A 22902-nucleotide genomic window follows, 5' to 3' on the forward strand; every position below is an offset into this window, starting at 1 on the left:
TAAAATTTTAGACATTTTAGAGCCAGAGGTAGAGAACTGATGGCTGATAAGTACCGAAAAAAGTCCCAACATAATTAATGCAGGACCAAGCACTGCAGATGTACATCAAATTCACAAAGGAGATTTTAATTCTTTCCATCAAATTTAATCACCATCTCATTTTTTTGAGGTTTAGATTAGAAAGCAATCTAGCTTTATATTCCTTATTCCTTTGCCATATTCTTCAGCTTTGCCTCCATCCCAGCCCCTAGATTTTGCATACAAACAAAGCGCAGTAAGGAAAAGCTGAGAAGTGAAGCCCACAGCAACATTTACAAATTAAGAGCTAAGTCAGAGATCAGCTATCCCATATACACAATATAAATTTTCAGTCTTCTCTCTTCATTAGGATTGATGATGCTGCTGGAAAATAAGGAGCACATAATACCTTTTATGGGAATGGAAAGCACAGATGAATTAGCAGAAAGAGAATGCAGCTGAATCAATTTCTCATCTCAAGATAGTAATGGAGGCAATTTCTTAAACTTTACTGTGCTTGTAACATATTGATCAGCAAAGCTTCACACTGCAAGTTAAAGTAGGTATTTTCCCAGGAATAAAATGGAGGATGGCAGTAGAACTCTAGGCATCACACCAAAGACATTTGGTGTTTTTTTCCCAGTCATGTTACATTTCAGAAAATCAAAGTTTCCACGTGCTTGCATGTTATTGCAACACACGAGAGGAAGATTTCTAGATGAAAGCTGAATTAGTCCTGCATGAGCCTTCACAAAGCAAATTTAGTGACAGGACAGGAGGAATGGTTTCTAACTGAAAGCGACTAGGTTTAGATTAGATACTGGGAGGAAATTCTTTTCTTTGAGGGTGGTGAGGCACTGGAACAGGCTGCCCAGAGAATCTGTGGCTGCCCCATTCATGGAAGTGTTCATGACTAGGTTGGATGGAGCTCTGAGCAACCTGGCTTAGTGGAATGTGTCCCTGCCCACGGCAGGCGTGTTGGAACTGGATGGTCTTTAAGGCCCCTTCCAACAGAAACCATTCTGTGATTCTATGGTTCTATGGGTTATTTTGATGGCATTGACTTTGTATCATTTGATATTAAGAACTTAACCCAGGTGTTACAATTGGGAACTCAGACTTCCTGTAGATCAACAGAGCATCCAAAATATGATTCTGAGAATATACCAAAGGAAAAAAATATATATTAAAAAAAAAATCATGATTATCAAAGAGCATCTTCTTATCTAAACTGCTTGGTTATGATTAAACAGCACTTAATTCGTTTTGGAACAGGAAAGGGAAAAGTTAGCCATCGTAAGACAGGAAATGGAAGAACAACAACAGAGTATGTGTCTTAAACAAGCAATACCAACAAAGACTGTAATATCAACTGGCTATATCAGCAACAAAATAGTTACCAGTACCAGAATTATCATCATCAATCATATACCATTACTTTGGTTCACTTAACACAACTATATCTGAGCAGAATCTCTCCTCACATGCTGGGAAGTCCTCTCTTAATCTTCAGCCTCATGAATTTGTTCCCTTTCCCTGGTCCGTGTTCAGCTTCTTGCTTGCACCTTTCTAAAAAAACTCTAGGAATTCAAATTCTCCTCTAAGGACAGGATTCTCCAAGCATGCATAATTGTTTTTATGTGCTCATTTCTACATCATTGAAATGCTTCGGGAATATTGCATGACATTTCTTTTCAGAGAAAATGGCTTAGACAAAGGGAGCATCTTACAGATGAGACACTATTCCACAGATAAGATTATGAATTCCAAAATTTATTAGTTTTTCATGTGTAGGGTCCACGGCTTCAGATAACACATACAGTACAATGTGAGATTATGTTTAAAGTGTCTTTGACTTGAGCTACTGGTCAGCTTCATGCCCATCACACACAGCAAATGGGTGCTCACATGAGAGGTGACCACCAGTTACACCACAGGCATAACCCAGGAGGTTCCTGCCCTGGCAGCTGCATCAAGTGACTGCTCTCTGACACTGGCCAGAATGTCACCCAGCTCCCTCAAGCAGGGCTCAGCTTGGCCCATCCAGGAGAAAATTACCCTATACCTCCTACCCCATGACCATCTCTTGTCCTCTCCTTATTGAATTCAGAGAGCAAGCTGGCTGGCAGTACAAGAGCCCCAGAGCTGCAGCAGAACCCTTCATCTTCCTCTTCACAGCTCTCTTGTGCTCATTTCCTGCTCATCTCCTTGGAAAGCCAGCAGACACTCACTCCCCATCTCTTTGTGACATTCATCATTTTTGCAGGTCTCCTTCCAGACCAAGGACTCCTGGTAGCTTTTTATCATGTCATACTTTGGATTTTTCTTCTTTTGTACAACACTTTGCGGACTGGGGGAGGTGAAATGGGAGACAGGGAGGACCAGAGCTGCATATGGTATTGCAGACAGGGGAGCACCACACATTTACACAGCAGCATGTTCATGCTTTCTGTTTTGTCTTCTGTTCCTTCACTAACACATACTGACACCTGTTTTGTCTATCATTTCGCTGCCATTTTTACAGGACAACCAGTAAGTCTCTTCCAGAGCAGTTAACGCCTGGTGCAGCACTCATCAGGCATGCTCTGCATTGTGACTGCCCTCCTCCTCCTACATGCATTGCTTTCGTTTATCTACAAGCAATTTCCTCCAGCATTTTATCATCCAATCATTCAGCACAGGGAGTTCTGCAACACATTTCAGCCAGCCCTTCTTTTCGTTATTCTTAATACCTCAAGCCCACACTCTTGCAAAATTTCAGTTTCTTACTTAAAACTATGAGGTGACTAAAACTGTTCAAACAAAATCATTGCCAAAAATGACATCCATAAACAACTCTGTTTCCTTGAAAAAACCTCAAACTATTCTTTCCCTTTGCAAAATTACTGCAAACCAGACACTCTCCTAAAAGAAATTCCCCAATCACTTGAAAAAAAATTCTGTGTGGACACTCACCACAATTAGAGCTTTAGCCCTAATTGTTCCAATTTGGCAGAGTTGGGACCACGTCACAGCAAGATCTTCTGCCAACAGCCTGATAACCTGATGTTTGGACCTCTCATGCCACAGTAACACGCCAACCCTGCCCTAAGAAGATGGAGCAGGAGCTCCACAGCTCAGGAAACAGCACTATGAGACCGAAAAAACCCCCAACCTCAAGCCAAAAAGCAGACAAACCTAAAAGTCTAACAGCTACTTCTTGGCTCCAGATCTTCCCTGCAGAAGGTAGGTGGGGGAAAAAAACCCCCAACCCATCCCACCCCTCCGCAGACTGACTCCTATGCAGTGCCAAGAATATTTTGAAAGACACAAAATGTAAAATAACTTTTCAACTGAATATTAATTCCTGAATTGAAGGGAAACATCTTAAGGGCGAGTGGGTGTAAGGAATGATTCCTCCTCGGCACTGCCGCGCTATTTATTAAAGGCTGTGAATACCCAGAAGAATTCAGCTTTGGCCTTTGCACTGTACACTAACAAGCTTAGTTTACTGACATGCACAAAGCATATCAAGCTCTGCTTCAAATGATCCCTTTGAAAGAGACAATTACCAGACAACTGGGGATTGGATGACCATCAGCGCTAACTAAATTATTAAGTCCTGTTTGTATTTTTATCCATATTTTTCTCACCATTCTTGCTGAGCAGGGGAATGGGCTGGCTTGGGAGGCTGAGGGAACAAAAGTGTGCCTTTCCCACATCCCCATTCCCCTCCAGTTACAGATCTGTTTGGAACAAAACTTGAGACACGAAATCAATGCAGCCAGTGGTGGAATTCATCTTATTGTGACAGAAATATTCCATTTTCCCTAGCTTATATTTTAAATTGCTTTCTGATATACCAGGTTATTATTTTTTTTAGCCTCTTTCGTTCCTTACGTAATTAAATGCCACGCCATTCAGCTTTTACAATTACTTTTACCATTTTCAGAAGAACATTTCTCAACTTTCTATGAAGAATTTATTCCCCACAAGTATTAGCTCCACTGACTATTTTCTTCATCATTACATTAAAAGCTCTTAGCCATCCCTGTAGTAATCTTCTCCCTTATACAGACTTTCCTGCGGGGTGGGTATTATTTGCCAATCCTCAGTTTCCTTTCTGAGTATTCCACATAACCAGGAGTAGCACAGAAGAAAGGGCAGTGTTTTTTAAAACCTTGGAGCCTTCCGCTTGCAAGCAAGGAAGAAAGACTAGGCACAATTTATGGACAGTATCTTGTAACAAATTCAGATTTTTCATTTAATACTAGCAAAAATAACAACAATGCTCCCAAAAGATCTCCTAGCTAAGCTATGAACGTTTCACCCATTCACCACCCAGGTACAGACACGCAGCCTCTGAAGCTTCGAGTACTGGCTTCTGCAATTCCTCTTCAAAGACCACCTCAGTTTTGGAGCAGGCATGTTCCCAGCCCTGTAGCTTCGTGTTCCAGGTACTGCCCAGACTCAACGCAAGTCCAGCTGCACAACACTCTCTCCAGTTTGCCAACTTGTAAAGCACACAGAAAACCTTTATTGATACGGCCATGACAAAGTAAACACATACCATTCTGCAAGAAGCAAGTTCATCCTGCTTAACGCTTATTTGAGAGAAATATAAACAAATCCCCACAGATTAGAGTAATGTCTCCCTTCCTGCGAAGGCTAAAGATAATTATTTGTCTAGAGGGGGTTTATTTGTTTCAGTTGGTTTTGGGGTTCTGTTTGTCTGTTTTTATTTTGTGAACAACTTGGGGAGGGGGGTGGGGTGAGAAGAACACAAGAGCAAGTAAGAAAAAGGTCTTTTAAATATTTTAACAGCTAAAGCTTTATTTCTGACCAAACTGCCATCTTGTTTCTTAGTAGAACAGGAGGAAGGAGTGTCCAGTGAATGCCTATCAAGCACCAGGGAAGAAACCTTCTCTATAGCAGGCACAGTACACCACTACAGCTTCCTCCCTTGTAAATTACACGTAGGAAACACTCTGAAGATGACGATAAACTTGCTTGTCATCTATGACTCTGTCTTACCAGCTGACGAAGAAATCCTTCAGAATTAGTGAAATGTTACCAAGCATCACTCCTCCAACTGAAAGCAATACATGCCTGACCTTTTCACACCATTTTCAACTCTACCACAGATAGAGCCCGAATTATTGTCCCAGACAATTCAAGAGCCAACAGGCTCTGCCCACATTTGCCCATGATCCCACTGGCACCCTGGCACAGTGTTTTGCATGAAGATGAAGGAACTGGGGGCTCTACAAGAGGAGCCAGAGGATAGTGTTTCAAGTCCAAATTTTGTCTGAGGTCACAATGACCTGAATCTAGCATGAATTATGCATAATCGTCCTCCAAGCAAGCAGATCTGCGCCAGCTGAACCTCGTAAGTTTTTGTTGCTAGGAGGTAGCAGTGGACGTATTCTCAAGTCCTGTTTACTTAAGCTGTTGAGGTTTCCCCTCTGGAATAACCTTCCACAGTCTGCCCACTGGTTTATCTCTCCTTGAGACATCAGACTACAGCTAAATTCTGTGATTTCCCATCTGCTGTCATTTAGAGAAGCCTCTATGAATTATCTCTCCAAATAGTCTGCAAGAGACCTCTGACACCTTCAGAGCAAGCTCGTACCTTTAAACAAACCAGATAACACACTTAGCACAAATCCTGTTCAGAAAAGTCTCGCGTTCAGACACGCTGTTGTTCAGATGGCCACGTACCAGGTTCTGCATCTCAAACCCCACAAGCCAGCACAGCAGACAGAACCTGAGCACCATTTCAAACAGCTTGCCTTAACTTTTCAGTCTGCTCTCCGTCCCTAAAAGACTTATCTCAATGAACATACAATATTTTTACATCAACATTTGTTATCAATTGTTTTACAGGGATACTAAGTTTCAGAGTGTGCTATCTGGAAATCTTGGCTGCTCCGGATCATACTTTTAAAGACTTACTCTATAATTCTCCTATCAGTTTGTAGGAGATGCATTTCTGTCTTCTGATTTAGGAACACATAAACAGATTTTTCATGGTTATCTTAGCTAAGATTGGACTTGGACTATTTATTTATTGCATTGTTTACATGTACTGTGAGCCATCCGATGAGGAAATGGAGAAATAAAACCAACCTCCTCTTTTAGACCACATCATTTCTGACACCATTTCTACTCAGAGATCAGCTCAAGTTTTGTTTGTTTTATGGAGAAAGAAAGTAAGCAAACACAGACTTCAGATTTTCATCATTTACTGAACTGATGGCATACCAGGCTCATTTATCATCAGGCCTTAGACTCAAGCTGAAATGCTAATTACAGACACAAAGAAAAGGTAATGCTTTTCCAATAATTAGTAGGCAAGCAATTCTCAGAACAGTGTTATCAGATTTATCACAGGATTCTGGAAAGAAGATGGTGATGCTGACACACTCGTGGTTTCCAGTGTTCACTTTTCATTTACAGCAGATTGAAACCTCTGGATTATCTACTCGAGACATCTGACTAGTAATTTGTAACTCTGAGCAGCATGGATGTTCCCCACTGAAGCACCCTTGGGAACTGCCCAAGCAACAGTGGCTACAAGCAGTATGACCAGAGGATTGCCAAGTAATGCCATGGACCTCTGGTATTTTTAGTTCTGACTGAAAAAATGCAACCAAAAATGCCATTTCTAACAACCCTCATCACTGCAAACACAAGATAACGTAACTAGGAGCTGTAGAATGGGAGTGGGGAGGGATTGCGAGTTGATTTTATAAAAGCTAAAAGAGGGGGTAAAAACAACTTCAGCAGAAACAGAAGGTGAGAGACATTGAAGTGTGCTAATCAAGTCAGAAGCAAAAGCAGCTCGGGCAACACCAACCAGACCTCAGCAGGCAGTGCTTCAGCTTCTCTCACCCAGAGTAAGCAGCTTTGGTATCTCCCCAAAGCTTTAACACAGCCAGACTCAAGGGAAGGTATAGCAGGGCCACAGGTCTCCCGAGAAGCCCTGCCATGGTGACACCCATTCCCACGCAGAAAGCACGGTGGCACACTGTGACAGGGAAGGCTGGTGCTACCACAGTGTGGCCTGCAGGTCCAAGAGATGCCAGGCCGTGTCCTTGCTTGCCTGCGCTTAGCTCCAGTGGCACACCAGCACTCGTGCTAAGGAAACACCATTATTCCTCTTGGCCAGACCTCATGGCCTTGAACTTAGGTGCAGGCTGCAAGACTTGCATAGCACCAGGGCATTCCAAACAGCCTTCCCCCAAGATTACACCCAAAGGAGGAAAGCACCAACCTGCAGGAGTGTTAGGTAAAGCAGCCTCATCTGATAAGGATTTCAAGCAGAGACCTCCCAGGTAGGGTTACAAAATTATTAAAGGATTTTCTCCTATGTATGAACAACCTTACATTTATTCCGTTGTCTTGCAATGGAGAGTTCTTATTATTGTGCTTCAGTCAAAAGACAGTAAGAAAGAATAGCATATAATGAAGGCACTGCACATATAATTTAAAGTTGCCTCTGAATACCTAATGCACAAAGATTTGTTTTCCTTCAGATGCCAAGAATCAGGCTAGAACAACAGTAATAAGATTTTGGCTTGTACAAAACAATGTTTTATTTTTTTAATAGGCAATGGTCCTACCTAAAAAAAATTATTATTGTTTTTTTAAAATCCAATTGTACTTATGGAAAACTTGAAGACAAGCCTTCTGGAAAAGCAGTAACTGCACAAGACAAAAGATAATCAAAAGTACTGTTTCTGTCATGTTCTTAGCATTTCTGGACTGCAAATTCAGGCTACAAGAAAAGTCTATATCAGGTGCTGTACCAGATAACAACAGCATGAAAATCTAAATCTTTGAAAAGCGAAGAGTTTCAGCAAGCCTAATTTTTAAAATTTTTTAAAATTATTTTTTAAATATTGAGAACCCCAGTATAGATTTGATTTTCATTTTAGTTTTTTACAGAGCATTGCCTTGGAGGAAGACCATTTCACAGAAAAACCTTAAGGCATTCTTTACTTCATCTTCCCCTTTGTCAATGTCTCTGGTAATGCAGGACTCAGATCAGTCTATGCAGTCTCATCTCTACTGGTATATTTTCCAGCAATGCCTAGCTATGTCAAATGCTGCATCTCTCTCCATCTCCTACATTAATTTTAGCCAGTGGCCTGACTTCCACGGGGATAGAGTTAATTTTCTTTCTGGTAGCTGGTACAGTGCTATGTTTTGGATTTAGGATGAGAGGGAATATCATCCCTCATGTTTCAGTTGTTGCTAAGTAGTGCTCACTCTTAGTCAAGGACTTTTCAGTTTTACATGCTTTGCCAGTGCAGAGGTGAGCACGAAGCTGGCAGGGAGCACAGCCAGGACAGTGGACCTGAACTGGCCAAAGGGATATTCCATAGCATAGAACATCATGCCCAGTATATACACTGGGGGGGAAAGATCACTGCTCAGGGACTGGCTGGGCACCAGCAAGGAGGTGGGGAGCAACTGTGCTGTGCAACACTTGTCCTTCTCTCTGTTTTTGTTATCTCCCTTTTCCTTACAGTTATTTTTATTTTATTTTACTTTCTTCCAATTATTAAACTGTTCTTATCTCAAGCCATGGGTTTTACCCTTTCTGATTCTCCTCCCCATCCCATTGGGGTGTGGCTGCGTGGTACTTAGCTGCTGGCTGACATGACACCAAGTCTAGATTCAAGAGTGGACTGAAATTCCTCTACACACTGAAAGTTCCAGTTCCAATCTCATTAACTCCAGAGTTCTCTCTTGCAGCACCCTCCCTGAGTTCTGCAAGGCTGAAATGGTCTTAACAGACCAACAGCAGTGCCCTGTTCCTTCAAGACCTCCTGCCCTTTTCTGGAAGAGAGATGGCATAAAGTCATCTTCCTTCACAGAGAGACCTTGAATTATCAAGCTTTTCTCATGCTTTCTGAAGCCCTGCATTGGCCATCATTCCCCAGTGATCCTTCTGACATACAAAAAATGTTTTCTTCTCAAAAACTATTGCAGTGGTTTTGCACAATACAAACACCTGTTGAAAACAGAGGAGTGTTGGTCTGGTGTGCCTTACTTCCAGCCAGCTCCAGCCTCCTCTTTTTGCCCCTGGTGTACCAGCAGAAGCCACAACCCAGGAGTCCTCTTCTTCCCCACAAAGACATCAAGAGATGATGATGAATGGAGAAAATCTTTCTGTGTTTGTGCAAGAGGAAAAACACCTCTCTGGTACACTGTGCACAGGCAGTGCTGAGGCAGCTGGTCATGCCTCTCTACACTGATCAGCAAACCACAGTACAACTACACAGCATAGTCCTGGAGATCCATTTGATAAATAATCATGTCCTTATTTCCAATAGATACACCTGTTTCTGTCAGGAAAACCTGAAGATGAGATTCTGATGATTTATTCACTAGTGTGAGCTATGAAGTCCTGAACTGAAAAATATTTCTTACAGCAAAACATTTACATGACTAGTAATTTTCTCTGGACAACACAGGACTACTTAAGACATGAAATCCTGAGATGGAGAGACCATAGACCTCTCTGAGGTTTCTGGTGAGTCTCGTGAGAAAGAGACAGTTTGGGAATCCTCACAGCTGTCCATCGTTTTCAAAGGACAAATACCAAGTGCAGTCTGTACAACTTCTCCAGTGGTAACAGACATGCAGTTTCACTCTGCACTCTGTGGTTGATGACTATTTTTACATCTTTATGGGGTGACACAGTCCATTCAACCCGAGACGAAACGGTAGCATAACTCTGTGGACGTGACTTTCCTGGTCTGCTGTCCCAGGTATAGACCTTTCACACAAACACGAGAATGGTGTAATTTATATGGCCACAATAATAGAACACTGAGTCACCGAGAAGTTTCTGGTTCGTATTACCTGAACAGTTTCATGTATTTTAAATCACCATCACCTACTTCTTCCAGATCTCACTTCTATTTCTCAGCTTCAATAGGCTCTTAACAACAAGATGGTGCTCAATAAAAATAGAACCTTTGGCAAGACTTCGGCAACTAGGCTCATTTCCATTTCAATTTTAGCCATATCCTCAAATGGATAAATTGCCTCCGTTGTTATCGGAAGGAAGTTGCCCTGGACTTGAGAATGTCGCAATTTCCAGTGAGTTCCTGTATTTTGGAAGGTCCTAAACTGACAGACCTTAGCTAAGATGGGAAATCCTAACATAATTCAGGATTTTGACTCTATCCCAATGCCTAAAGGACCACCGCAGACAAGCAGTTCTAGGCTCACAGGGCTGTTAGCATCTGCTTTCTTTCTAATAAGCAGGATAAGCAAAGACCCTCACAGCTCCCACTCCTAAATCTGGTAAAGCAGCAAGAAAAGAGTTCTTGCCTTCCCCACCAGGTGCTTTTAAAAAAAAAGAGAATCAACATCCATGTAAATCAAGTGACTTGGCAGATGATTCATGGCTGTCATATCTGAACAAAAAATTACCCCTTCAATATGTGGAATAAAAAAAAAAAAAATTACACTGCAGATGATTAGAGCAAAACACAGGAGTATTATGGATTCTGAACCTTAAGAATGGATGACAGACTTGCTGCATCTCCTTAACACTGGGAGAAAAAAAATATCTCTTTGGTGGCATAGCACCAGCCTTTGCAAAAAGGGTAAAAATAACATGCAGCACAAGAGACAGGAATCCAACACATTAGGTAATCTGTGATGAGAACTCTACGAATAAAGCAGATAATACCAAACTAGTTAACTAAAAAATCCCCAACAAAACAGGCGTTTACAGATCAAAAGAATACCTGCCTATGTGTTTCAAATTAACAACCAACTGGAATGACATGTATTTACCATTTTAAAACAAGCAAAGAACCAGATACACAAGATGATCTGGATTTGCCCACCCTCTTAGACACATTGGGTTTTAACATTTACAGAGTGCTGAAGCAAACACCCCACCACTTTTATCTGGATTTGATGTTGCATTTGGCACAAAACTTTCATGTTCAGAAAGAGACTTGGCTTGACAGCAGATGGAGTATTCCATTAAAACATGAGTGGCAACATGTGCCCACCCTCCCAGTCAAAAGCGGAAAACCACTTCTCCGTAATATCTGCCCGTAAATCACAAGATGCTCACACCAAGCTTACCCACAAAATATTTTTTCCTTACTCTTGTCCAAAACTGTTCTTCTTGATAAGTAAATTCTGTAAATAAAAAGAATTGAAAAAAAATAAAGAAAAAAAAATTTTAAAAACAAAACAACAAATAAACCCCCGCCTCAAGTACTCTTACTGGCACTGCTCATTTATCCAGAAAAGTGCATGGAAACACTAACAGCAAGATGTGACTATTTCAAGTTAAGGGTAACTAGAAAGAAGAGAAGCTTGGTTCACTTTATAGAAAAAGATATGTGGTAATATTAAAAAAAAAAAAAAAAAAAGAGAAAAACCAGAGGGTACATTAATTATAATGGTTCTGTGGTTCTCCTGGATTTCAATTAGAAACCACTTTATTTACAGCTCTTGGCTCAGCAGCAGGCAACCCAAGAACATTTTTTATGGTGCAGTTTCTAATGCAAATAAAAGTAAAGGCAACCCTAGAGTGGTTTGCTAACTTATATAATGAGATAGGAAACAAATGGTACAAGTGAATAATGATCATGTCAAATGCATTCAGAAAGACCACAGCACTCAAATAATAAATTCTCTGACAAGTACATTTACCTCAAGGAACTATCTAACATAGTTCTTTTTTTTCCCATAGATATATAAACACTTTCTCTTAAGATCTCATTTTAATAATATTTAAATCTACATTCCATCAAAATATAAAGTTGAACCCATTCTCTCCACCCTCAAAAGAAGAAGTGACCACTGGAGATAGAAATTTGTCTTTTCTGCTCAGAAAGATTACATTTACTGACTTCAACCAGAGCGAAGAACGGTTCTACAAGGCAAAGCTGGGGTCTGCCCAGGCAGCCCCTTTTGCACTATTTGCAGCAACAGCAGCACACAGGAGGTGAAAGGAAGTGTAGAGAAACCATGTGGTTTCTCCCACAAAATCCATATGTGGGAGAAAGTAGAACACACAAGCAGGCAACATGCTATTGAAATCTCCAAAAAAGTGGCTGAATCATCTCCCTGAAACTGGAGCAGGTTCACCAAGGACTGACCTCACCTGTTCAAATGACCAACTCAACTTTGTCACCACAATCCATTCGGTGACAGGGCCGAGGCGCAGCCCCTCACAGATGGCACTGCTCCCTTCTTAGATGCCAACAGCCCAGGCTGGAGTGATACCATCCCCACCCTTCTACCCATCAGTTCCCAGTTTACAGCCAGAAACAACCAACTCCAGTAATGAACAGCAGACCTGCTTGCACAGTCAAAGGGCTCACACACATGCTCAGACCACATTACTTCTCCCACAGTTTCCCTACAAAGAAGACCTCGTCCAGCAGCCTGGTCCAACTGGTTATGCTTTTGTTCAAAATGTAACATCATAGCGGAAAACTCCTACAGCCATTTTTCATTTAATTTTTGAAATGGAAACAAAATAAATTTTGCCTGGTTTTACAGCACTTTTCCAAATTGTGCCAGATACAGAATTTTCCATCTTTTCAAATTCACAAGGTTGTGTCAAACGCATGCTCTCTCAAATGCTATTCCCCTCCCTGGCTTGTGGTTCACTTAGGAAAGAACCACCTACATTTTGGGCTACCATTTGACAGATTTTGAAGCAGTTTCTAATACCATAGAAAATGTCTATCAGCAGCATCTGTCAGCAGCACAGGAGGGATCCATCTGTATACAGATGCTCATATGGTAGCAAGCACTTCACTGAAAGGAGTAAGAAATGTGTGTTACTTTCTGAAACCCATTTGACTACAGGTAGTTTCAATTCGTATTTTGCTCTTAACAGAGAGAAGATTCTAGAGACAATCTTGTATTGCTGTCATTTACAAAGGCCTGCATTTAGAAGAGCAAGAAATGCAGACCTTTATTTCTTTAAGATGTAGCATTCCTTCAAGTCTTTAAAAAACACTTTGCACTGGGCAAACTACTAGAACAGGTCTTCTGAACAAATGCCTTCATTATCACTGTCCAAAGATTCCTGACCTGGTAACTGTGGGTACAAATTTGCAACTGATATCACCAACAACTTGGTTGGTTCATGTCTCCAGGTTTCCTCTACAGCCAGTATAAAAAAGCATGAGAAAACAAAAAAAAAGAAAATACAAGAAAACGTTTCCATAAGAGAATGTGACCAGAGCACTGAAATTCAGTTTCTGCTGAGCTGCCCTGAAGAAAACACCCTTTGTCTCTACTGATTGCAAGGACAAGTCAGGTGTCAAAGGAAATTAGCTGGTCCAATCAGAAGCTTAAACTTAGGACAACTTAGAACATTCCATTATTGATACTTCTGTCATTTGAAATAAACTGCAACTGCAGTAAGATCAGTTAAGCCTTTTTTGCAGCTAAGCATTATCAGCCTATTAGGGACAAGATATCATCTCGTTTGTAGAGGGGCTACAACATGTTGTTAATGAAGACAAGGTTACAGGAAAGCAGGCTCTGAAGAGGCAGATGCAAGTGGTACAAAACACAGAGGAGGGAAAACTCTCTGCCAGGCAAACATCAAAGATCCAATGCTTTCCTGTTGTTATGCGAGAGAACCACAAGAGAACAACCTCTGGAATTGTATTTAACACTAAAACACACCAAACCCACCCACCCACCCAAACACACAGAGCTGCCCACCCACAGCAAACCACCTCAAGAAGCACCTGAATCAGAAGGGCCGCGGAACACACCAAAGTGCCACGAGTGCTACCAGGCCACCGTGGCAGCAAACGCCGTGGCACGCAGTAAATGCCCCAGGTGCACCACAGACAAGCCACTGACCAGCCGGCCCTTCCCACTGGACAGCATCGTGAGGAAAAAATTTTACAAGTATCTCAGCAGCCCTCAAAGCTCCTGTCGTGTCTGAAAAAAAATCCTAACACACAGTACCACTCCCACAAAAAAGGGATTGAGCTCGTTCTTATATAAGTATGTATATTATCTAACACTCGAAAACAACAGTTCCATCACATCTATGCAGAACCAGATGCAGTGAAGAGCTGAGAGTGGAAAAAAAATGAAGTAATTTCTGCTCTATTGTACCCATCCATTTTGTTTGTTTGTCTCAGGGCAAGTCAAGGGCCCTCAACACCGTGCAGAACAAGGACCACTATCTGTTTTCTTTTTCTTCCTTTGTTGTCGCACAGGGTGACTGATGCAAGTAGGTGCAAGTATAACTCACACAGTATTTGCATCTATTAGCTGTTATCTCCTAGGACATTATCTTTTGGATCTGGGAAAAAGTGATTACGAAATACCTTAAAGGTGAGATAAACAAATGCACACCATGATCTTGAGGCAAACAATTGTTTCTGCTTCTGCGGTCATCTGAACAAGTTTTGCTCTTCCTTAGATTAAACAAACACACGCCACCAAGATGCATGCGTTGCTTCTGAGGTAGATGTGAAAGAGAAGGCCTAGGTGACAAAAATAACTTTCAAATAGATGTTAGTATATTCACATTGCAAAGAACATAAAAGGAGGCAGGAAGCAGGGGAGGAAAGTGTCTCTCTTATATCATATTTAAGTGACAGTACAAGTAGCAGTGACTTTTTTTTCCCTGAACTGCTCACAGATACGGGACCATTGCATAATCTTCAATAATCTTGTAAATTCTATTCACATTTTTTCTGAACATTACGGGAATTCACAGAATTAAAAGCAAAAATCATGGTTTTTTTCCCCCCAACTTACCACTCAAAAGAAACAGATGCAAAATAGAGCAAGTTTTCCTGTAAAAACAGCTTCGTCCTACTTTATGGACTAGTTATTCCCAACTCTAACCACCTCCCCTCACACAGAATATTATGTAGTGCTAAGAAGCTCCTCCAGTCACCAGCCATGTTTTACACAGTAGGTATAAACAAGCTGGTTTACTGCAAACAGAAATCCATACACATGCAGAGGAGTGTCACAGCTGCCTCACGGAAGCAGGTATGCCTGTGTACCCCAAGTTTAAACTCATCTGGGTGAGTAGCACTAGGAAAGGACACCTAAAGGAAGGAGAAGAGGCACAACTTGGTGTAGAACTGGAAGAAAGAGGGTGAAGGAAATGAATGCATACATTTTTGAAATTTTGCCCTGGTAAAATCTTGGAGGAAGAAAAATTTCAAATGACATTTCTGCAGATACAGGGATAAAAATCTCTAGAGATTCAATGTGAAAAGTTATTTAAAACATGCACAAATTTAATTTGATAGTCAGCCTTTCAGTCAACCTATTTTCTGCACTCCAGTGAAGGCAACAGGGGAAAAATATTTAAATCTTATAAAGTAATATGGAGAAAGGCATTTTTCATTTCAGAATGTATTATATTTAAAACCATATAGAAAATATTCTTCAAGGTTACCAACCCTCAGTGGCATCTTAGATGGCCTGCATGACAAGCATGTATCCAATAAGCAAGTAATTCAGTGTCAACAATATAAAGACAAAAGCAAGTCAGATTCAATTTTACTTGAAGATGTGGCTTTCTAAAATACCACAGAGAAAAAAAAGGCATTCCTGCAGTGAAGAGACAGTTGGGGCTTTGCATGGCATACTTCAAGAGCAGCAACATACAGCTTTTGTTGCATCAAAAACCTTGAACTTCTTCCAAACCATCCTTGTTCTCTGACTTTTTTTTCTACCTGATGTCTTTTCTAGTTTTTCATTACATTTCTGATGATTCTTCACAGTTTCACAACATCATCCTGGAGGACTTTTTAAAAATAAAGCCAGAATTTGAATCAACATACTCCTTAGCCCATGTCCAGGCCCCTTTGCTACATTTTCTATCAGTGCTGCCTTTTCTCAAACAGTTCCTGCAGCAGATGCAACCTGCCCTCTCCACCCAGGTGCATTACCCAGTTTGTATTCCTGTAAGTATCCAGCTCAAGAGAAACAATGATTTCCACTTGAATTTAACTTCCTCTGCAGTGCCTGATGTGTTTTCACAATCAGTTTTCCCTACCTGGCCAACAGCAATCTACTATAATCTATTGTGCAAGTTTCTGAACCTAGCTTTAAGAAACCTGAGAGGCCATTAAATGCACCAATTACATTGATGTGTTTTCCTGATTCAAATTATAGACAGGAACAAAATGCCTAGAAATGCTTTAGTTCTCTATTCTGCAGAGTTTGGAAGAAACTTCCTTGCAATTTTGTAGAAAAGCACACTGCAATTTTTCTGTGCAAATAATTCATAATTTAGAAATTACATGCACTGGAAAAATATTTTTGAGTATGTCTGAGTATGCATTTGAAGACATAAAATAAGTACATGGTAAAAGCATGATACTTCCATGACTTCTGATAGTTTCCAGTCAGATCAGCTTACTGTGCCCCCTTCCACAGTCTTACCCCGTTGCACCACAGGCCTTCACAGCAGAGCTCACGGCGCTGTCTGGGTGTACACGTGTGTGTGTGTGCATCCCTGCACATCTGCGGAGCATCATTTTCAAAGTGTCTCTGAGGAGGCGTATTTACTTTTTCCTCAGGGAAAGCCATGGACTGGAAAGAATAAGCTCTTGCAGTATTAAGTTATTTAATACTTCAATAGTGTAACAGATTAAAAAAACCAAACATAAACTGAAACTTCTACAAAGACCTTTGCTTGCAGTGGGGTTTTAAGGCAGAACCAAAATTCGTTTACGTCAATGAAACCTTGTAAGTGAAATCTACGTAACTGGGTCAGAAACTGTGTCCTGGGGAGAAGAGTTCTTATTCCTTAACTCCTGAGTTTCAGAGAAACTTTAGGAAAGCTTCTTTGTAATGTTTCCTTCAACAGATGTCAAATCATCCTCAGATACTGCCATCTTACCCTAACCCAAACAGAACAGGCAAAAGGGAACCAAACCCCTCCTTGCAACCACAGATGCTGGGAGATCAGTGATGTGAGTTAAAAAGGCTCCCCACCACCTGCCTTTGTAGTATTAACTTGAAAAAGATAAACTGGCATTACTGGATGAACTTAGTTCTAGTCAAAAGCCTGCTAAACCCCACATGATAGGCAGGACAGAAACACATTTGCAAGCCAGGGCAAAAAACCATCTGCGTTAAACACCACAAGGGTCGAGGTCTCCACCGTGACAGCAGAATAACAGCACTCAGAGGGCTGGTGTCAAGATGGAAGAAGTGTGACATTTCTTGAGGGTTCCAATATTTTTATAAGACATTTAAAACACAGAGAGATGTCCTGCCTTCGAGTGACATGTATGGAAAGGGAAACTTTTTTCAGAACAAGGCAGGGGCGAAAAAGCTAAGGGTACAAAAATCAAACAGCACTCTCCTGGCACCAACACCCAAAAAACCCCAACCACAGGTTTCCTTCAGGTAGACAAATAATAAAGCAGGACAATTTCAAACTATTTCAAGAGACAGTAAGACAGAAAGAGTTCTCTGCATTCAAAATGAGCCTACACAAAGATTTAGCATATAACAAAAAAAAAAAAGGCAAACAAAGGCTGGATCAAGAGTGTCCTGAAGGTGGAAGAGCTTTAGACTTGGTGCACACAACTCTAATAGTTCTGACAAGATACCATTTTCCAAGCCTAGTTTCTCCAACAGATAAACACTGCCATACTTTTCTCTTTGCTGTTAATGAGTACTTTTGGCTCGTCAGCCTAAGTATGGATTCAAGGAGGCTGGGAATGGCACTTGAAATGATATTTGAAAAACTCCTTTTATGCTACTAAGAAAATTGAGGTTTATTAGGGAGAGCATGCATGTAGATTTGAAAGCAGCAGAGAGACACAGAAAATGCATGAGAACAAAACAATCAGCTTTCAATATGGAAAAAAAAGGGTCAATGGAGGGATGCCTTCAGCTCTATACCAGGATATCAGTGTTACCATATACTCTTGAATGAACTGAAAAACAGTTCATCCTCCCCACCAAAAATCTGAACAGCTAAAATCCCACAGATGACAAAATTTACAGTTGTTCAAAACCAGAGAAGACTGGAAAGAATTCCAGATGAACCATGCAAGGCCAGACCAAGGGGCAAATTAAATCCACTGCAGATCAATAAAAAGCAAAGTGCATTTAAATGAAAAATGTGAAGCACTCAAAACTGATTGTTAGGTTTAACGGTTCTGGAGTAACTTAATATTTGAATCAAGTCTTCAGCAAATAAGTGAAACACACTGCTAGATATACAAGGATACAACTTAGAAATATTATTTTTTTTCCATTTTCAAGATGAAAGCATTCACATGATTATCTAAAGGATAAGACCTACAACACTGTTGTGCCACAGCATAAATCAGAAGCGTGTTCTCCATCAGAGTGCTGTGTTCAGCTCCTATCATCTGATCTCTTCTTGAGATAGCAGATGTAGTAAAAGCCTCAGAAAATGGGGACAAGAATAATTTGGAACAAAGACAGATTTCTGTGCAGAAGAAAATGGAGAAGCTTGAAGCAACCACACTAATGGGAGATGGATAAACTATTGAGGATGGAAAAAAAAATGGAATTGTGGTGAAGACACCAGTGCTCCTACACACTCTTGTTCTGCAGAAGCAAAGGCATTTTTTAAATAGCAACACACTTAGGGCTGCTAAAAGGAAATGTGTGTTTGTTTAGTTGGTTTGGTTCTGTGGCAGTGCTCTGTTGATCTAGTTTTATTTTGTTTATATTCAAAACTCAATTTGCACAATATTTTGCCACAAGCTACGATGAAGATCTCTGAAAGATTCAGAGAAAGACTAGAATTTAATGGAAACTAGTAATCTGCTTTAGGTAGGGAAAAGATCAGAAACGCCAATCTGTCCTCTATACTTGTAAGAAGTAAGATTTTCATGGTACAGGACCAAACTGACAGAAAAGACTCAGAATTTCCCCTCTGGGCCTCGAACATAACCACCCACTTTAGAACAAAGGACATGTTAAGAGTGTTGGATATGGCCCTGGCAAACAGCAGGCAAAGGACACGCACACCAGTTGTAGAACTGGTCTCTTAAGACACCTAATCCTCTGCAGAGTGGTATGTCCACACAGTAAGGCAGAGGAATCTGCGAGCAGGAGAACACGTACAGCTTTGCCACAAGGCTCTCATCCCAGGAATGCTACATACAGGGTCGTGTGCTCTGTTCAGAAGTGGCCCTTAGAAGGTTTGGAACAAGAAACCACACTGATTTCTCACCACTGAGGACTGACACTCTGAAGAAGCTGCTGGGTTGCATCAGGGCAGTGCCATCACAGTGGTCTGGCACAAACTCCGTCCTTCGGACACCATCCTGTCGCAGCGCTCACGGAAGTGCTCGTACACGAGGTATTTACAACAGGAACAAGGTATGCTTGTCCTTAGTACTACAGTGTACACTCCTCACCAACTTATTCCTGAGTGTACGAGCCCTGTGTTATGCATGACAGCATGAGATTTTTTTTTTGTATCTAGAAACCACCCCAGAACTAGGTTAGCCTGGCAGGCTTGCAGCACTTCATTTACATATGAGTCAATCCTTCTGCAATACAAACATTAGTGATGCATTCTCCACTGTCCTTCTATTTATACTCACTATTTCACCTGCAGGCATCCCGAGTTAATTAAACAAATCAATCCCATTGAGATAATTGTGTCTCAAGCAAATTAACACAATTAGCCTTATAAAAAGAAAATCCAAGCACTACCCACTATATTTCTTCATATAAATCATGTGCTTGTTCCTCCAACTCTAGGTTTGTGGCTATCTAGGAATCTGCATTAAAATGAAAAGTATGACACACCAAACTGGCTGATGTGTGACTGTTACAGCCAACAGCTGCTCTGTTTGGATCATTCACATCTATGAAATCCGAGGTGCCCATCAGAAACAAATGTTCTTAAAGAAGAAATAAGCAAGGAAGGATCCCACGGCAGTGGACACGTCACAACTTTGAGATAGCCTCTGCTCCAAAACAGTACATTACCTTGACATTTACAACCAGGGCGAGGTACACAGTGAGCTCACTAACTGGATATACCAGGGGTTTGAGGCACTCCTAATTCTTTCTTCTCTGGTCAGGTTTACAGAAACCCCTCTGGAATAAGGTTGAAGTTCTACAAATGACATCTCAGTACTCATACTTTTTCAAAGACCTGTGCCTCCAGCCCTGAAGTGTAAAACTGCCATGGCAGTTGAATGGACACCATCATTTTTGGCCACCTGCTGTGTTTTCAGGGTGCTTTTTTCCCTGAGGCAGCCTCAGAGTAATCCAGCACACCTCAGCCTCCCCAGTCACAGCCCATCCTCTATCCAAGATCTCGACCACCTTGCAGCAAGTGAGGCCAAGGCAGGGGCTGGCAGCCTTTACCACCACTCCTGGTGACAGAAGAGGCCACAACTTTTGGCTTGAAAGCTGGAGATTTCTCCAAGACAACACAGGAACACTGAGCAGAGCTACTCTGTCAGAGCCCGCAAGGAAAAGAGATGAGAAGTGATGAGCACCCTACAACTAAAAATGGAAAACTTAAGAGGCCGCTGCAAAACCATGACCTTGTGAGCTGAGGCGCCTAACCAAGGCCACTCTTTCAAGAGATGGTAAAACATCTACGCAGTACATTCGCCATGCTCTGGACCAAGGCCTTGCAGCTGCCTGGGATGGTTTTGCTGCCTCTTTCGTGTGAGCCTGCAAGCAGCAAGGGTTGCTTGAATGCAGCAGACTCCATTTCCCAGCTCGTGAGCAGCTGCTGAGCGGAGGCAGGTGAGGGTGTGTGTGAGCATGCAGGAGAGGCAGAAAGCAGGATGCTAACGGAGCTCCCCAGTAATAACTGTGCTCTCCTCTCTCCCTGCAGATGACTCAGGGAGGGCCGAGCCGCTCCTCCCCGGTGCCTCCCGCTGGCTGCTAAGCAACTGCAGCGGCACACAGGGCCAGGCAGGCACCCAACGTCAACTTCTCGTTTTGAGGGAATTCAAAAGGCTTACAACAGTACATTTACCTGCAAAACTGGTCACTGCTACTGAGTTCCTGAGAGTAATTATGGGGCAGAGAGAAGAAAGGGAAGAGAAGTGATGGGGGATAAGGAGAGGACAGCAGGGGACCAGGCTCGCACTGAGGGAGGGTATGGAGAAGATAATTTAATGGAAGTCTCCCCATCCTTTTCAGAAATTGGGAATACAGTATTTCTTTATTTTTTTTTTCCAGCATACCAAAACTAAAGCATTTTTCCCTCTTGGCACATTTCTCATCCATGTGGCACTGTAACCAACATATCACACTGGCTCAGCAGATGTGGTAATGGTGCTGTTCTGTTTGCAGTCACTCCAAACATGCTTCCATATCATGCTGACCACGCACAGCCATCCTCCCACCTGGCCCAGGGATCTGCAGCATATCTGCCCTGCAGAGCTCCCAGCCTTGACGCCAGGCAGCTGCCCCTTCACTGAGACAGCCCAATCCAGCTGTGCACCACACAGAAAACCAGATTACTGAAATGATAAACTGGCCTTTCTCTTGTGGAAAATTATTTTTCCAGCTGGGATTTTTTCACTGTCTTGGTTCACCAGACAGCTGGACAAGTCAGCACAGGCAATGCCAACCCCTTCAGCCACCCGCTGGTGGTGAATCTCAAGTCCCCCAGTGTGGCAGCACAGAAAAGCAAGGGAAAATGTTATCCCCAAAGTCATGTACTGGGCCAAACAGGCATTGATCCCACATTTCCTGTTTCACCATTCTGAACTGTACACTGCACTTAGCATTTTCATTACCCCCACAAACTACTGGCATAACCAGAAATTGTTCTTATTAACTAAAAAAATAATAATTAAAAAAAAAAAGTACTGTCTTAAAAAATACATTCTCTTCAGGAAAGTTAGAATAAGCAAACTTAATTTATGAGGCAAATAAGTCTTTCACTAGCTTCATTTTACAGAACACAAAAATCAGACTGTTTACATATAAAGGTACCTACTAAATACAAAGTGAACTTAACACCGTATCAACTCAACAAACAGTACAAACTTCTACATATGTATCTATCCATATATCATTTAAGAGTCAGAATAGATAACATACACCAGGAATACAAAGATACTTGATTACAGGACAGCCTAGAAAAAGGGATAGATACCTTATCATAAAGTCTACTTAGAAAACTAGTTCCATGAGACAGGATCCACAGACACAGATGTCCTGTCATAAAGATTTCATTATTTACAAATATACTACAGAACACTCCATTTGCAATGAAGTACCATAAATAATTCTCACATAATACGCGTCAGAAGTGAAGGCAGTGACATTTTCTCCGCCATCCTCACGAAGCTTCCCATACTCAGCAAAACAGAGCTCTGCTGTAACATCACAAATGCAACGAGAACATTGGATTGTCATTAAAATACAACTTCATTCCCCACAGAAGGCTCCCCCCCACCAACACAGTCCAGATAGAGACTTCTACACAAGCATTGCTACTGTGAGGAGAAGTGCGAGTCCTTTGCTTTTAAATTGCATGTATGAATTTTATTTTCACCCCTGTGAATAATATGGAATTGCCATCTTAGGTCCACTGTCCAGGTGCTGCAGTGCTGCACAGCTCTACCTCGTGTCCCCTACTCCAACCCAAAGCAGCAAACCCAGAGGCAAGCAGGCAACCTAACTAGTGTTGATCTCCCTCTCCCTGTGGAACACAAGGCAACACATCACAAAAAGTGTGCCAGAAGTTTGACACAGTGATGGAAACACATCTCTCTTTGAAATTAGATTAACACAGATTTTATTTTATGTGGGTGAACAAAGAGTCACCAGGAAAAGAAAAATAATCAGTTGTTACTGATATGGAGTGAATCTGGAAAACCAGCCTAATGATGGAAGCTCCCTAGTGCATTAGCTTTTCTTTTTCCATGACCT

General features: G+C 41.6%; 1 protein-coding gene across 8 annotated transcripts in view; it reads right to left on the reverse strand.

The window, feature by feature from the left end:
- Window positions 1–22902, reverse strand: part of TRERF1 (transcriptional regulating factor 1) — a 100981-nt gene that overhangs the window by 35044 nt on the left and 43035 nt on the right. The window contains exon 3 of one of the 8 annotated variants that reach the window (XM_039570000.1): window positions 11119–11175. The exons of the other annotated variants lie outside the window; for them this stretch is intronic. The gene's annotated coding sequence lies outside the window, so the exon portion shown is untranslated. The remainder of the gene's footprint in view (window positions 1–11118; window positions 11176–22902) is intronic. 8 annotated transcript variants of the gene reach the window in all.

Source organism: Corvus cornix, chromosome 3 (assembly GCF_000738735.6).
Source record: "Corvus cornix cornix isolate S_Up_H32 chromosome 3, ASM73873v5, whole genome shotgun sequence".
In the NCBI taxonomy this organism is placed as follows: Eukaryota; Metazoa; Chordata; class Aves; order Passeriformes; family Corvidae; genus Corvus; species Corvus cornix.